The sequence below is a fragment of the Canis lupus genome, chromosome 18 (assembly GCF_048164855.1).
Source record: "Canis lupus baileyi chromosome 18, mCanLup2.hap1, whole genome shotgun sequence".
Classification (NCBI taxonomy): Eukaryota; Metazoa; Chordata; class Mammalia; order Carnivora; family Canidae; genus Canis; species Canis lupus.
The window spans coordinates 6,825,141-6,841,463 of record NC_132855.1 but is presented as its reverse complement, the minus strand read 5'-3'; the positions used below and the strand labels follow the sequence as shown (position 1 = coordinate 6,841,463).

General features: G+C 35.9%; 1 protein-coding gene across 1 annotated transcript in view; it reads left to right on the top strand.

Moving 5' to 3' along the window:
• Positions 1-16,323, top strand: part of MDFIC (MyoD family inhibitor domain containing) — a 291,638-nt gene that overhangs the window by 147,201 nt on the left and 128,114 nt on the right. The window contains exon 2 of the mRNA XM_072783399.1: positions 3,109-3,230. The gene's annotated coding sequence lies outside the window, so the exon portion shown is untranslated. The remainder of the gene's footprint in view (positions 1-3,108; positions 3,231-16,323) is intronic.

Below are 16,323 nucleotides of genomic sequence, written 5' to 3'. Positions count from 1 at the left end.
TCAGAAGCAATTCATCCTGTAGCTTCATGGTTTAAATACAGAGTACTAATGAATATATTAAAGACCCCATTGCATATAAAATTTGTTAGGTGACTGGTTCTATAAAAGAAATCTAAATCTGCTTATGGGAATATCAATAAAGTGCTATATTTTGCTGAAGATATTTAGGTATTACTAAAAAGACCTTTCAAAACCCTAGAATATGTCTAGGTTGTGCTACTTATTTATTATTTACTCTTTTGCTCCTTGGCAAGAATGTTATTTTTTCCCCTGTTGAACATAAAACTTAGCCACTATTAACTTGATTATATGCTGCAATAATAAAGCTTAAAAAAAGATTTTAAGTTATTCCTCTGCCCCTTGATAAGGCTGTACTTAAAACTTTACAAAAATAAACCTGTTTAAGGACCACCTCAGAAGGTATGTTCTAGGAACAACACAGCATTGAGCATTACTTACAAGCAATATTTACATGAAGACAGAAGGTAGTTCATTCAAAATTTTCATTTTGTCAGCGCATAACACTGCTTCCCATTACAAAATACTGCAGTGCATTTTAGAGTAGACTCCGAAATAACTTCTTTTAAATACTGAAATATTTATGTATACATTCAGATAGCAAAGATAAAATCTTGGTCACATTTTTCCATTTGGGAAACTTTAGTGTTTCTTTGAGCAACATGATAAAAATCTCAGTTTAACAAATAGTGTAAGTTTGTAGTTCATTCCCGGCTCTGTGACTTTTCCTGTTTAGTTTTTAGCTTACTTGGTTACATAACCATTGCTTTTGCTTAAAGGTCAGCCAAGAGTAAAGTTATATCTTGCTGGAGGTGAGATGTAAACAATGTCTGATCTTGCCCTGCCATTTTTCTTAAATCTTCCACAGAGCTGGGTGAAATTGTGCCAGTATTCATAAAAGAAGATTATGTTTTAGAATCTGTATTGTATTATTCAATAAATATTTCAAGGTGTCTGCAAACAGGGATTAATGGATATTATGTTTCAGGAAACCAGAAAGGTATCAACCCGAAGAATTAAATAAAACACTTGTGTTTGATGCTCATATAAACTGTAACTTAAAATAAAATGTGTATAAACTTCCTTTTCCTTTTGTTTCATTTTCCTGTCAAAAGATAGTACAAAATAAAATGAAATAAGACCAAAATGAAAGGAGACCCAAAAAAAAAAAAAAATCTAAATTTGACCTCCACCCTGAAAAGCAATGCCTTTCTTCAATCATCAGTGTTAATAGTCAGTGATGGGGTCTGCATGCAATTAAAACATCTGGATGAAAAATGCATGTTTTGAAGTCTCAATGGTGTGTTTCCCTGGTGCACTGCAAATGGCACACTTGGAGGAATCTGGAAACAAGGGGACAGATCTATGAAGTCTTTCAACTAAAGTTTTGGGTGTTGTAGGTATTCAAACATTTAGTCATATTTAAATGATTGGATTCGATGGAAAAACATTCTATTTGTGTCATCACTAGAAGACAGTTTGTACATCTTAAGTTGGATCTTCATTCAAGCCTTGTACTTAAGGGAATCCTTACTGATCTTAAATGGTTTCTTATCTGCTACAAAAGTCCGAAGAGCATAGCTGAATGCCTTATCTCCTGTTTCTATCCCTTTGTTCCTATCCCAGAAAATTCTGTTAACAGGGCAGCTACTACTGCCTAGAACGTTCTACAGGGTTTTAAGAGCTCTTTTCTCCTCATATTAACCAATTCACTTATTTTTAAAAAATTTTAAGGGTTAGATCCTTTTCTTGAAGTATAACCTAGATCTTGAGCAGAAAAAAAAAAATATATATATATATAGCCTAGAATCTCTTCCAAGTGTTATTTTCATTGGCTTTTCCTTTCTGGAAGAGTCATAGTTTTCAAATAATCCAAGTAATAATCTGGGCAAGGGTTACAAGTTCCAGGGAGGACTTGATCCTGACTAGTTCCCCTCTTTGTATTTCATTTTTATTTTTATTTTTCATCTCGAGGTGAGTTTTTTTTTATTGAGATATAATTGACATATAACAGTATGTTTTAAGTATACAGCATAATGATTTGATATTTGTATATATTGCAAAAAGATCACCAAGTAAGTTAACATTTCTCCTATTTTTTAAAATAACTTATTTATTCATGAGAGACACAGAGAGAGAGGCAGAGACATAGGCAGAGGGAGAAGCAGGCTCTATGCAGGGAGCCTGATGCGGGATGCCATCCCAAGACCCTGGGATCCTGAGCTATGCCAAAAGCAGACACTCAACCAACTGGGCTACCCAGGTGCCCAACATTTAGCCTATTGATTTGTATGCATGTTAGAGCTTTAGAAGCTAGAGAAGCCCATATTTCCAACTAGGATCACATATAGAGTTGTAAGAACCGTCATCACCTCTGCCCTCCCCCACAGGTTCTGTCAAATGGTCTGGATGAGAACATCAGTATCCTTTTAATTAAGTGCTCCAGGTGATTCTAAAATCAGGCCAGGGTTGAGTGTGAAAGGATCCCAAGTATATTTATGAAAGTTGAGTCCAGCCTTTGGCCTGGGGCTTAGATATTGAGGATGGTTCTGCATGGATCTGGTAGGGCAGGTCAGTACAGCACACAATGTACGTTTTGTGGCTAAATTTTAGGGCATCTGGGGGAGGAGAGAGCCCTTAACGACAGGAAAGGAGAAGCTTCAAGTTTGGTCTCCATGTAGGAGCTCATTGCTCCTGAATCTCCTGCAACAAAGGACAGGAATGGGTGGACTTTCTGTAGTTCATGTCTCTTCTGTCTGCAGAAGCGGTAGTAGTAGGTGAAGGGTCAGGGCCGAAGCCTTCAAAGATGTTCTGAAGGTGATTGTATGATTTGTCCACATTATCTCACCTGAGGAAGAAACCCAGTGAAGAAAAGAGGAAGATACGGCAGATTCTCAAGTAAATGTCATGTCCTACATCAGGAGCTGTGTGTCCTTTTTTTTCTTGTGAAAGGCTGTGGTTTTAAAACATGTAAACATTTGCTTCTGTATCGCTCACGTTCTTAACAAGTTTGGTTTCCACCACTTTTTTTCCCTATGACAGCCACTTCTCCCCTATATCCCAGAACCTTCTCTCCATTTCTCCATTCAGGCTTCTGATCTGCCTTGAGTGACCTCCACTATTAATTATGGACTTGCAACTCTTGAAGATGTTCCCTTTGTGAGAGAGGAACTGGGAAGGTGTTGCTATACAAGATTCCCGTATGAGATGAGGTAAGTCCTGGGATATCAGTAAAAAAGGAGAATATCTTTGGTCCCATCCGATGCTCCATCAGTTCTATGTAAGCCAGGATTAAGGAAGTGCGTATCTAAATGGGATGACATGAATGCATGAATGGCCCAGATGATTCAGACAAGTCTGAAAAAGAAGAGTAATGAGAAGACATAGGCTCTCTAGAATGCTGAACAAGGACTACCTAAATGCATTAGAAATTACAGAAAATGAGTTCTCTGTGTGGCTTGACATTTGAATAAAAACTGATGTTTTCATGATTAGATTTAGATTATTATTTACTTGTTTTTCTGACCAATAATACAACAGTGACTGTGTCCTCTGACAAACATTAGGCACCTGATACCAATCTGTGCTATTGTAGTTAATGCTAACTTCATTCACTTGGCTCAGGCACTCTACCAGCCATTGTTCACGGGCATTGATTTATGTTGAAAAAATATGTCACTTGTCCTATGAGAAACAGAATTCTTCTGGGGTTCAGAATCATACATGTATTATGGGCTTACAATATAGCATCCGTGCACTTGTACCTGTATGTTCCACGCCTACCTCTTCCTTACACATGATGATTTTTTGCTGAAAATTCGGTTCTGGTGGCAGCCAATTGCTCCCATTCATGACTGCCATTATCTTAAAAGATGAATCAGCTTAAATACCCTCAGCTTGGTCGTTGGCTTGTGTTAACCACATTGAAGCCTTGCTGAAAGTAGTTCTCCAGACCAGAATCTCCCACACGTACTTCCAGAGAGTCAAGGAGATGCCTTTTAGTTGACATTAAATTTGGCACTGAAGGGACCACGTAGGAAAAGTACCACACATATTTGTCATTTTAGCAGGTGGATAAGAAGCAAGAAAAGAAAGCGAGGAAGTTTGAATCTGGGAAGGGATTATGGTTACCTAAACTCTGATACTGTGCCTTCCATTTCCTATTCCTTGAAAGTGAAGTTGCTATTTTGGGGGGTAACAGGTTCCATTTATATAGTTCACACTAGAATCTTTGGAATTATCATCCTGAAATAGTACTGGTGAGAAAATCAGCAAGAAAGATTAACTTTTTCTCCATGCATATCCAGAAACTTGACTAGTAATCTCATCTGTCTGTTTCCCCCACCATTTACAGCCTAACCTGCTTCAGTAAAATTTTAACCTCCTGAGGAAGAAACTATTACTTCTTGATAATCTTTCCTTTTCCTATAATGATACAACTTGATTTTTTTTTTAACTGAGCAGATGCTATCCAGAAAGAAAAACTAATTTTCCACCTCTGTTATCTGGGGGTGATCTAGTACATTTAGGTTCTGACAAAGAGAATGAAAGGGAGAGTGGTAGGTACAATTTGAGATGTTTTCTTATAAAGAGAGAGCCTGCTTTTCTTCTTTTTCCATCCTCTTACTGGAATATGGACATGCCAGCCAGAGCTAGCTCAGTCACTTTGGACATTGAGATGATCTGGGAAGTATAGGTCATGGGTGAGCAACAAGGTGAAAGGAGCTAGGGTCCCCAACATTCTGAAGTCAACTTCTGAACCTGGGCCACTGACCTCTGAACTTACTTGAATCTTCTATGTGTATTTGGCTCCTTGTACATCAGTGGTTCTCAACCTTGAATGCACTTAGAGCCACCTGGGAAGCTTTTAAAATGGGAATTTCCACTTCAGACAGTATTTTTGAGAGTGGGATTTGCATGTGAGTATTTTTTTTTTTGAGATATAATTGAAATATTAGTTTCAGGTGTACTGCAAAATGATGTATGCAATGAAAAAAACATTGTTTTTTTCTAGTTATTGACAAATGAAATTCAATTTAACAATTGTATTTAAGTAGATTGTAATAAAATGGAAATGAATTTAAATAAAATGCTTCCATGTAAAAATATGGAATGGATAATTATATAGAGAAAGAAAATTGGGCACAATCACTTCCTTCGTGGCCTTTTCAATATTCAAATAATTCTCAACATAGAATCCCTTAAGCATCCCACTTCAGAACTTCTGTAAAAGACAGCCATTTTCTCAAGTACATGAATTATAAGAGTTCTTATGGTCAGTCTAAAACTTCTTTCACCTATAATGCAGAAAAACAGTTGGAATTCTATCTCTTCTATTTTGCTTGTTAAGATTCTTGGAAATTTTAAGCTTTTTTTTTTTTAAGGTTTTATTTATTTATCCATGAGAGACACAGAGAGAGGTAGAGAATAGGCAGAGGGAGAAGCAGGCTCCCTGCAGGGAGCCCAATGTGGGACTCAATTCCAGGACCGTGAGATTACACCCTGAGCGGAGGCCAGATACTCAACCACTGAGCTACCCAGGCGCCCCTGGATTCTTGGAAATTTTATATTTAGCTAACATCATGATGAATTCTCAAAAGCCTAATTTTCAAAGTCTTTATTAATCTGAAAAATTCCAACCTATATGTCCTAGTTATATGGTTTAATGGAAATTGATACCACTGTTCCGGTTTTGAATTATAAATAATACTTCAGTAAATTATTTGTAGACATTTTGAGGAGTCAGATATCTCGAGTTTTAAAAATTGATGCATTTCAACTTTAAAAAAGTAATCATATTTTTATTTTGACTGTGTACAAAAGACATATGAAAAAGCATAGGAAACCAGAAGGATATACCTGAAACATTAATAGAACAAAAAGCCCAGCTAAAACAATGTATGTAGAAGAGATTTTAGTCAAATATAGTGGTTATCAAACCTGTTCTTAGAATTACTGAAGAGTTTTGACCTTTTATTTCTTAAGATTTTATTTATGTATTAGAGCGAGAGAGAGTGAGAGCAGATGTGCAAACGTGCATGAGTAGGAGAAAGAACAGGAGAGACTCTCAAGCAGACTCCATACTAAATGCAGAGCCCAATGCAGGGCTTAATCCCATGACCCAGAGATGATGACCCCAGCCAAAATCAAGAATTGGATGCTTAACAAACTGAGCTACCCAGGCACCCCTGAAGAGTTTTTAAAAGCCAGAGTTGCCTGGTCTTCATCTGATATGTATTGAATTAAAATTCCCATTGGCAGTGCCTGGTAATACGTAATTTTAGAAAGTTTTCAAGGATCTTTTAGTCCATGGTTTTGTGTTTGTGACCTATTAATATAAAGAATACAGGATCTATTAATTTCTTTAGAATACTCTGATTTGTAGAATTTCTTTAGTAGAGCCAAAACTTAACCTTTTCTCTGCTTTTATTGAAAATGGCTATAAGAAGGCAACATTTAGAGCATTTCTGAATATTTTTGCAAAACTAAGGAGAGGATCACTAGGGAGAGTATCAACAGATATGCATCGGCTTGATAACTGGAGTGAGATTCACATGCTTCAGACATTTTGGAGGGCCTAACTGTAAAGGTGAAGGTCAACCTGAATGAAGGTCATCAAACTTAGACTTTTGATACTTTTATTTCAAAATATACATGTGATTTATGTGTGTGCTAAAAGGGTTAATTTGTTACATATAAATATTTTAAACATACCGCAATTTTATAATTCTGCTTTTCCTCTCCATTTTAAAAATATATTAGGGACTAAAGGAAACTATTGTGTCCTGGACCTCTCTTGGTTTTGAATGACTCTAGCTAATATCTTTTTATTCAAAGTGTCATGAAAAGAATTTGAAATGAAAATCAGAACTAATGAAAAAAATCTGTCAATCTTGATGTATTATGAGGCTGAGAGAGAATGCAAAGTCTGATCCACATTCAGAGATTGATTAGAATAACAACAGGGACTTGTATAAGGTTTATTTCTCCTTAATTTCTACCAATGACCCAGCAAACCAGCAGGGGAGGTATCATAGGAGATCAGAGAACCGTGGGAGTAGACATTCGTCTGCTTGATGCCTGCCTCGCTCTCACAGAGACCTGCACGTCAGAGATCCCTTGTGCAGAGTGACAGATCAGTTGAGTCAGGGGCACAGGGCCAGGGATGTTTGCCTTTTATATACTAGCCTCACTCAGTGAGGAGACCATTGGCATTCGGGGTCTCCATGGAGTTCTCCTTACGCCACAGCCCAGTACTTGGGAACTCTACCTTCCCTCATAGCCAGGCCTAGAATGGGTCTGATCAAACTTACCCCAAGGTGATAACCCTTCATGCCACGATGTCCTTTTTCTTGGCTTCCTCAATCTTCAGTACTATTTTTGTTTAATCTCAGTGTGCATGTTCCATGACAACGGAAACTTAGTCTTGTTCATCATTGAATCTTGAGAGCCTTATACCATGCTCAGCCCAGAGTCAAGTGCTCAGTCATTATTTGTTAAACGAATGAATAAATACAAGAACTTCTCTCCCTCTTTCTCTCTTTGTAGTTCAATATCTTTGTTACTGTGTTTTTATTTTTTATTTAAGTTTCTATTTAAATTCCAGTTAGTTGACATATAGTATACTATTAATTTCAGGTGTACAATTTAGTGATTCAAACACTTACATACAATACCCAGCGCTCATCACAAGTACACTCCTTCATACCCATCAGGAGCTTCTTAATCTTAAAAATTAACTTTTAAGATTCGTAGACTTTTTTATTGTTCCTTTTAAAATGCCTCCTCACGTTTTTGTTTTCAGAACACAGGAGCCTATTTATTTTCAGAAAATTAAGTAGTCCCAAGACATGGACCATAGTTTAGTGAATTTTTTACTTTTAATTTTTGCTAGTCAGTCAACAATCTTGACTGTTGTATAGAACATTATACTAGGCACTTGGGGAAATATAAAATATGTAGAAAAAGTAGTCCATAATGAGAATTTTAAATTATAGTTACAGAAGTTTTTTACTTTTTTAAAAAATTTAAATTCAATTAGCCAACATATAACAAGTACATCATTAGCTTCAAGACTATAAATGCCAAACGTTGGCAAGGATGTGGAGAAAGGGGACTCCTCTTACACTGTCGGTGGGAATGCAGTCTGGTATACAGCCACTCTGGAAAACTGTATGGAGGTTCCTCAAAAAGTTAAAAATAGAGTTACCCTATGACCCAGCAATTGCGCTACTAGGTATTTACCCTATAACAAGATTTTTAAAAACTATTTACTCATCCATATGTTTCTTAGAGAAACTAAACTTTACAAAATGTTAGAATCTTTTATAAAAACTTCCATACAACTATGTATTTATAGATAAATAAGGAGATGCTTATGTGGCTAACGTTTGATAGTGGTTAAAAATTACCACAATTACTCAGATCATCAGAGAATAAAATTTCAATGTGAACGACTTAATGCAAAAAAAAAATTTTTTTTTTCAGAGTAAGCTTTCTATACCCAACTCCTATTTCTAATCACTTCCCCTGCAATAACCACAGAAGCATGGGTAATAGTTTGGGAGTATTTTATCCATTATATTTTCTTTGCACTTATATTTCCACATATGTGTGTTTTTCTACATCTTGCTTTCCTTCAGCAATTTGCCTGGGAGACCTTTCAAAGTTAGCGCAAAGTAGATTTATCCAATTCTGATAAGGTTAAAGTATTTGGCACTAACCATTTGTTTGATTTAACCTAGTTTCACATTTTGTAGATAGGCCTATATGTACAATGTTTTATTTTCTAAGCTAACTTATTTTTCATTATTTTACCATATCTCACCATATTGGCAGGGTACCGAGATGAGCTCATTTTGAGAATATTTAGCTCTTGAGATACTGGTTGTTGTAAAGTTTGCTTTATCTGTAGTATATGTGTTTAATAAAACAGCAAGTGACATTTTTAAATTGTCAGTTTTTTTTAAGTTTCAAAGTGCATAATGGATCTTGTTTTTCTAATTCTGTGGTGGAGTCAGCCTTTCATGGCTCATGTCTTCTGATACAAATCCACTACTCTGTGTCTATGCTATTTGGAAATTGAATATTTCTGGGCAAGGTTAAAAAAAAAAAAGTAGTCCTTAGATGATCACTGACCTACTTAATGAAAATAAGAAAGATTGCCAAGGTTGCCAATGTTTCTGGTGTGGACTCCCATTCTTTCCTCTCACTTTATTTGGATGAGCTATGTCCAATCTAAGTAGGTGTTGTTTTAATAGAAAATTAAGCATTTAAAATTCAGGCAGTGAATGTCTTTAAATATGCTCTCAGTACCCAAGAACCTTCACTTTAACAAGTACATTGCTATAGTGTGTCCAGAAAACTCCACCAAAATTTGTAATTTCTTAAAGAATATAACAAATGTAACAAAGAATAAGAAGCATACTCTCTCAGATGGAGTTTTCTGTGCTAAAAGTATATAATTTGAGTGCTAATGACCAGAGAATAAAAATAGACCAAACTGTAATATTGCAAGGGGATGGCTCAAGAAGGTCACCAGTCTTAGAAATAAAAGGAAAGGACACAATTAACTCTCATTTACAAAACGCAAGCATAACATGCCCACTGATCTAGATTTAGATCCAGGCTAGAAAGTATTGTATGTGAAAAATCTATTAAATTGGTACATTAGCCTACTTTTGAGTCATTATGTTTCTTTAGCAAAAAAAAATGTCCTAAGAGTGGGAGAAGGATTCCTGCTTTGCCCCAGAGAGCAATGCAGCGATTAATTCCACCACCTGGAGCAAAAGAGCTCAGAGCAAAAGATCTGCCTTCACCGTGACAATCCCAACTGAGAAAAAATAGTTTTTCTAAGTATTCTTTAATATATTTTTGTTTCTCATACAAGATTTCTAGGCTCCATATTGTTGAAGCATACATGCTAGATGAATTATCTGTTATATTTAGGGTACTTTTAATTCTAACAAATATCAACTGAAGCTGTTTAATTATCTATGTATTTAATTAATTATTTTGTCTATTAAAGTAATTTTTAGTTATGTTTAGTTATGTTTAGACCAATGTATATTTGGCATATACAAGCTTTATGTTAAGTATCTTACTTCTAAAGGAAAAATGGATGTTAGTTTATAAGTCAGACCTACTTTCTTAGTCATGGAACTGAATACTTAGACTGAACAAAAGTTAAATTTCTTATGTAAAGAAATAATTTTATTAATCTTAAAATAGGTATAATACAGAGAATTTAGTTTCTTTTTTGTGAACAAAATGATCTAGAAATTCTGTTGAGTGTGTGGGGGGAAAGGGGTATAGTAGGAATCAAGAACAAGTTTCTAAAAACTGTTCTAGTTCTAGAGATTTAAGAAATCACCAGAAAATCAGATTTTATCCTTAGTAGTAAAGTGAAATTACATTTTCAAAGATTAGTGGTAAAGATTAAAAGTCAAAAGATTGGTTTTCTGTTTTCAATCTCTCTCTTTTTTTTTTTTAATCAATTTGACTTTACAGTAAGAAACTTTACACCTCTTGTGTTGTTTATTATATTAACCGTGACGTTTGTCACAGGTGACCAAAAAGCCAACTCAAACTCAATTTAGCAAAAACAGGATGTATTGGCTCATGGAATGAGGAAGAACGGGGATGTGTCTATTCTTAGTTTAAGCTGAATCCATAAACTAATAGAAATCTTGTCATCTCCCCACCTCTGTCGTCCACTTCTTTCTGGATATCAGGCTTTTTCTTAGTAGAAAGGGATGCTCCCCATCTGATAAAGAATATAGGTACTCACAGCTTGAGTCAAATTTGTGAATCATGGGGAAAGAGAATTTCTCTTCTCCAGTAACTGTACATCTCTGGGAAGGCTGTTCTTTGGGATCAACTTTGGCGCACTATGACTGCCCAGGCCATGGTTCCTATCCATCCCTGTGACCATAGGCAGTGTATAGTGATTGAAGTCCCAACAGAACCATGTGGAGTTGGGGAGAGGGCTGTCAGTCCCCAAAAATTAAGGAGAGAAAAGAAGAGGAGGGTCTAAGGAAACACTTCACTGCTCCTAGTTGCCCTTTGTCATCATTGATTTGTTTTTTCCCTCCAACTACTATGTTGGCTTTTCATCCTCTCCATACCTCCTTTTTTAGACATTACCTAGCATTCTGTTCCTTTAAAACTCTATATTCTGTCCCACAAATAACTCATCTTAACACACATTTTCAACTAGTGTGTCTATGCAGAAGCTTTGTGGGTTTATACCTTCACATACCAGTATGTCACTTTTTAGTTGTCTTACAAGAGCATAAGTGTGAGTTACAAGTTTGCCCATCATCAAAAAGCTTAGTTGCTGTAGAAGAAATTCAAACATGCAACATCCATGATATGGCTAATTTTTACTGATTTCTTAAATCTTAACAGAAAATTGTTAAGAATCTTATTTCACTCTTTCCCAGCACCCCTGAGACTGAAGTGGCATTCTTAATAATAAAGCTAGCTAAGAGCTATAATTAATAGAAAGGACTATTTTTTCACCTATCAGAAATATCAAATGTATATACCTAACCCACAAACATCTGGGAAAACCTTCAAATCTTTTGAAATAAAAAGCTTTGCAATATATCTGTTATGATACCATTCATACAATTTCCTCATTCCAGCACTCTACTGAATCCAGTGACTTGAGTCCTTTGCACAGTCTACACTGGTCACTTCTTCAGTTCCTTCATACAATATAAGCAGACAGAAAATCCCTTTTAACGAAGCATAGCAAAACATAACTCTTGAGAAGCCAGCCTAAGTGTGTTCTGCTATAAGTTATTGCTCACCTCAAACTCTGTTCAACAGTGGTCCACCATGGGGGACGGAAGACCGTGTTCTCTTTACTCATAGTGGTCAGCTCCACGTCAGTCTGTGTCACCCACTACAGGACTGCTAGAGGCATAATGTGGCAGTGCCAAAAGAAAGAAGCAAAAGTTGTGGGAATAGAGAGGAAGAAGAGATCATTTTTTGAAAGGGCAGAGTAACAGGTAAATTAGGGAGAAAGGTGAGTTCAATTTCAAGTTTGAGAACCATTGATCCAGAAACTGAAACTTGGAATCTACAGTTGAGGACAGAGATTTCCGCAAGATGTTTTACTATGGGAGCCAGTTAACCAAATTCTACCAGTGTTTAGGTTGTATGCATAAGTAAATAACCTAATTTCTGAGCATTCTGGTTTCCTACCTTCAAAATAAGGAAAATAAATCATTAGGATTTATTGTGAGGATTATGAACATATAAGGGAAAATATTTTGCCCAGTTTTTATTCATTAGTAAGTCATTATTATCAGTATGTTAATTTCCATTACAGTGTGCTTGGCTCTATGGCATGCTGTTGGGCTTAATGAAGTGGTCAAGAAAGAATCTGGTGGAAGGAACCATGGTATTAGAGTCTCCTGATGATGGCATTACTCTGTCCTCTCTCCACCTCCCAGGATGTTTCTTCTTTGTGATTCTTTTTTTTTTTTTTTTACTTTATGTCCTGAATCATTCTATTCAAGATGCTACTGAAGCATCCTATCACCAATGATAGTTTTGCTGTATTACTAATAGTATTGTATATAGCTTACATTTATTAACTGTTGACTAAGGAACCCTTGTCAGCATCCCATGAAGAGAAAATTGAGCCAGATTCGTATCAAGTGACTGGCCCATGGTACAGAGAGTAAGTGACTGAGACAGAACCAGAATGACATTTTGAATTAGGACCCTCTGGTTTTACCATCTCTCCAAGCTGCCTCTGTAAGAGGAGTTGCACCCATGTCTCCTTGCTCAAATTCTACCCTTCTTCTGATACTTATTTCCAGTCTCAAATTGTTAGGAAAGCATGTCCCAAACACAATGGCTACTGATGGTTTTCTCAGTGTTCAAACACAGCATCTTAAGACTCTGGGTAAGAAAATTGAAAGTACTGTGATGAGTGATAATGTTAGGGTAGTCAGAGTTTGGGAAGGTGAAGGTAAGGAAAAGAATCCTTCTATTTTGCAAAGGCATAGCATGAGCCTGGGTACCCCTCAAGAGAGAGAATGGAATGCCAGAGGCATGGTAAGGACTTTTCTAGGGTAGAGAAAAGCAAGATACGGGTAAACAAGGAGACTGAGGTCAGAGACATGATAGATTGAGGATTTTGAACTTTATCTTAAATGAAGTGGTTCAATGGAAAATTTCAGAAAAGAGACTAATAATAATTCAGTTTCAAGAAGTTTGAACCCATGAATGGTGTTTATAGGGGATTGGAACAGAGACCAGCAGAGCTGGGAAAACTAGCAGCAAGCTAAGTACAGAGTATAAGTGCTTATGACATGCTGGAAGTAGGGAGGTTGAAAAGGAAGGCTGTTGGTTCACACAGCAGAGGAAGATACTGAGGAGCCTGCGGAGTCACAATGTAAAGCCAAGGTGATTGGAAAATAGACTAAATCACATCCACTTAGATTGGTCCAAACTCTGTACTACTTTGAATTAATACTTTTTTGTTTTGAGTGGGGAATCAACAAGTGATGGGCTATGTATTACTATGTCCCTTTTGACTTTGCTTCTGTGGGTTTACTCCAGTAAGAATTGTGACTTTGTCATTTCTTGAAATGCCATTGTACTTGTTGTCCAGCATACTTTTTGCCAGCCGACTTAATATTAGAGGACCTTGGAGTTAATTTATTCTGAAATCTTCTAGCTCTCACTGTTCTCTGGCTGTTCAGTGGAGGTGGTGGGGTAGAGGACAAGAGAAAGAATTACAGAGGTGTATAAACTATAATTTCATTTATTTTCAACTGTTTAGTAAGAGGCATATACTCTGTATTTAAGATACCTCTCTAACCTGGGGGAACATGGGGTTGTCTATGACTCACACCACCTCTTATGCCTCCATGCTTTGTGAATTAACTATTGCATGTTGTGCACACATTCAATTTATGTACTATTCAAAATTCTGGGTTTTTTCTTTTCATTGTTTTTGATCAATGTGTACTAACTGAGAACATTTGCTTAGATAAGCTATAGGAAAAGTTTTTTTAATGAAATAAATACAAGAAAACATGGTCCCTACTCTCAGGGAACTAACTCATGTTATATAATGTCACCTATATCTCAATATTTATTTGCCTGGTGAGTTTCTACTTTCAAAGATAATTTGTCTATATCTAATTTTTTAGAATTTTATCATTTTCTATAAAGAGTAGAAACCTATTTTGGTAAGAATTGAAATATTTGCCCCATCCTTCATATGTACTTTTATCCTTTACTTTTTCTTTTCCTTTCTTTTTAAAAGAAAGATGAAATTGGATGAGACTTAAATTTTCAAATAACAAGTAAAATGATGGAAATTGAGAAGCAGTGTAATATGTGACAGTCTATATAGTACCTGGCTAAGGTGGGAATGTCTTAAGAATATTTGTTTTATGGGTCTACTTTGCCTCTGTACCTCAAAATGGTATAATGGCTTGAAAGAATAATTTAGGGGCATCTGCTTTGACATCAATTAAGAAATACTCTGTAACATTTGAGATTGTACTAGTCTATGAATTTTACTGCTGAAAAGAACTTAAGAGCTAACTGACTCAGGTTAGGTAGTTTTACAGATGAGGGACCACTGCCACAAGTCCTGATGAAAAACGTGCTAGGTAAAGGTGAAACTTGGAATGACCCAACCCTTCCCTCCCACACCCCAGTCCATGACTTTCATCTAATCTGAGGATCTTTGTTTTACACTGTTTCTGAAAAATACCATATATTATCTTACTATTCCATTTCATATGCCACATAGATCTTTATAAGCCCAATAATTCTAATAAATGTGGATATGTACAGTCTTGTCTACATGACATTCAAGGAAGTTACTAAAAGGGAATGACACTTGAAGGTATTCATTTCACTCATTCATAAATATTCACAGTGTGTACATGGGCCAGGCACCTTGCAAGATACGGAAATACCCTAAGCTGTAAGATAAACACAGCTCCTGACCTCTAAGAGCTGAATGGCTCTCATATGGTTTCTCAGACCACTTCTTTAAACCCTCCAGCTCCATGGAATTATACGTGCAGGATTATGCCCAAAACAGAAGTTTACATGAACCGATAAAAAATTTTAAAGCAAGCTACCTGTGGATACTTACTTTGCCCAGCATGTTGGGAAAGATTTTACTGGAACAAAGAATTTTAAATTCAGTCCAGAAGAATCAACTAGCTTCAATAAAAAAGAATAAACTATTTATGAGAAGACTGTCCCTATGTATTCATAATTGATATTGCTTTCTTTATAAATGTATTATAAACATCTTTCTCTGTGTCCCTACTTTTTATTTAAGTATAATTGACCTATAACATTATATTAGCTTCAGATGTGCAGCATGATACGATATTTGCATATACTGTGAAATCACCATAGTAAGTCTAGTTAACATCTGTTACCATATAGTTTTAAATTTTTTTCTTATGATGAGAGCTTTAGAACATCTCTCTCAGCAACTTTCAGATATGCAATACAGTATTAACAATCAACATGCTGCATATTTCATCCCCCTTTTTATTTTATGACTAGAAGTTTGTACCTTTCGACCCCCTTTGCCCATTTGGCCCACTCCCCACCCACCACCTCTGGCAACCACCAGTCTGCTTTCTGTATCTATGAGTTTGGTTTTTGTGTGGTTTTGATATACAGATCCCATGTGTGAGATCATATGGTATTTGTCTTTTTCTGTCTGACTCCTTTCATTTAACAGATGCTCTGAAGGTCCATCCATATTGTCACAAATGGCAGGATTTCCTCCCTTTATTTATGGTTGTACATTTATCTATATATAGAGAGATAGATACTACATATATATCATAATTTCTTTGTCCATTTATCCATTAGTGGACATTTGCATTGTGTCTACATTTTGGCTATTGTAAATAATATTGTAATGAATAAGAGGGTACAGATTTGTTTCTAAGTTAGTGTTTTTGTTTTCTTTGGATAAATACCCAAAAGTAGAACTGCTGAATCATATGGTAGTTCTATTGTAAATTTTTTGAGGAATTTCCAAACTATTTTTTACAGTAACTGAGCCAGTTTACATTCTTATCAGTAGTGCACAAGGGTTTCCTTTACCCTACAACCTGACCAACACTTGTTATTTCTTGTCTTTTTGATAATAGCTATTCTAACAGGTGTTAGGGGATACTGTGATTTTGATTTGCATTTCCCTGATGAATAGTGATGATGAGCATCTTAGCCTGAATCTATTGGCTATCTGTATGTTTTCTTTAGAAAAATACCTATTCATATCCTTTGCCCTTT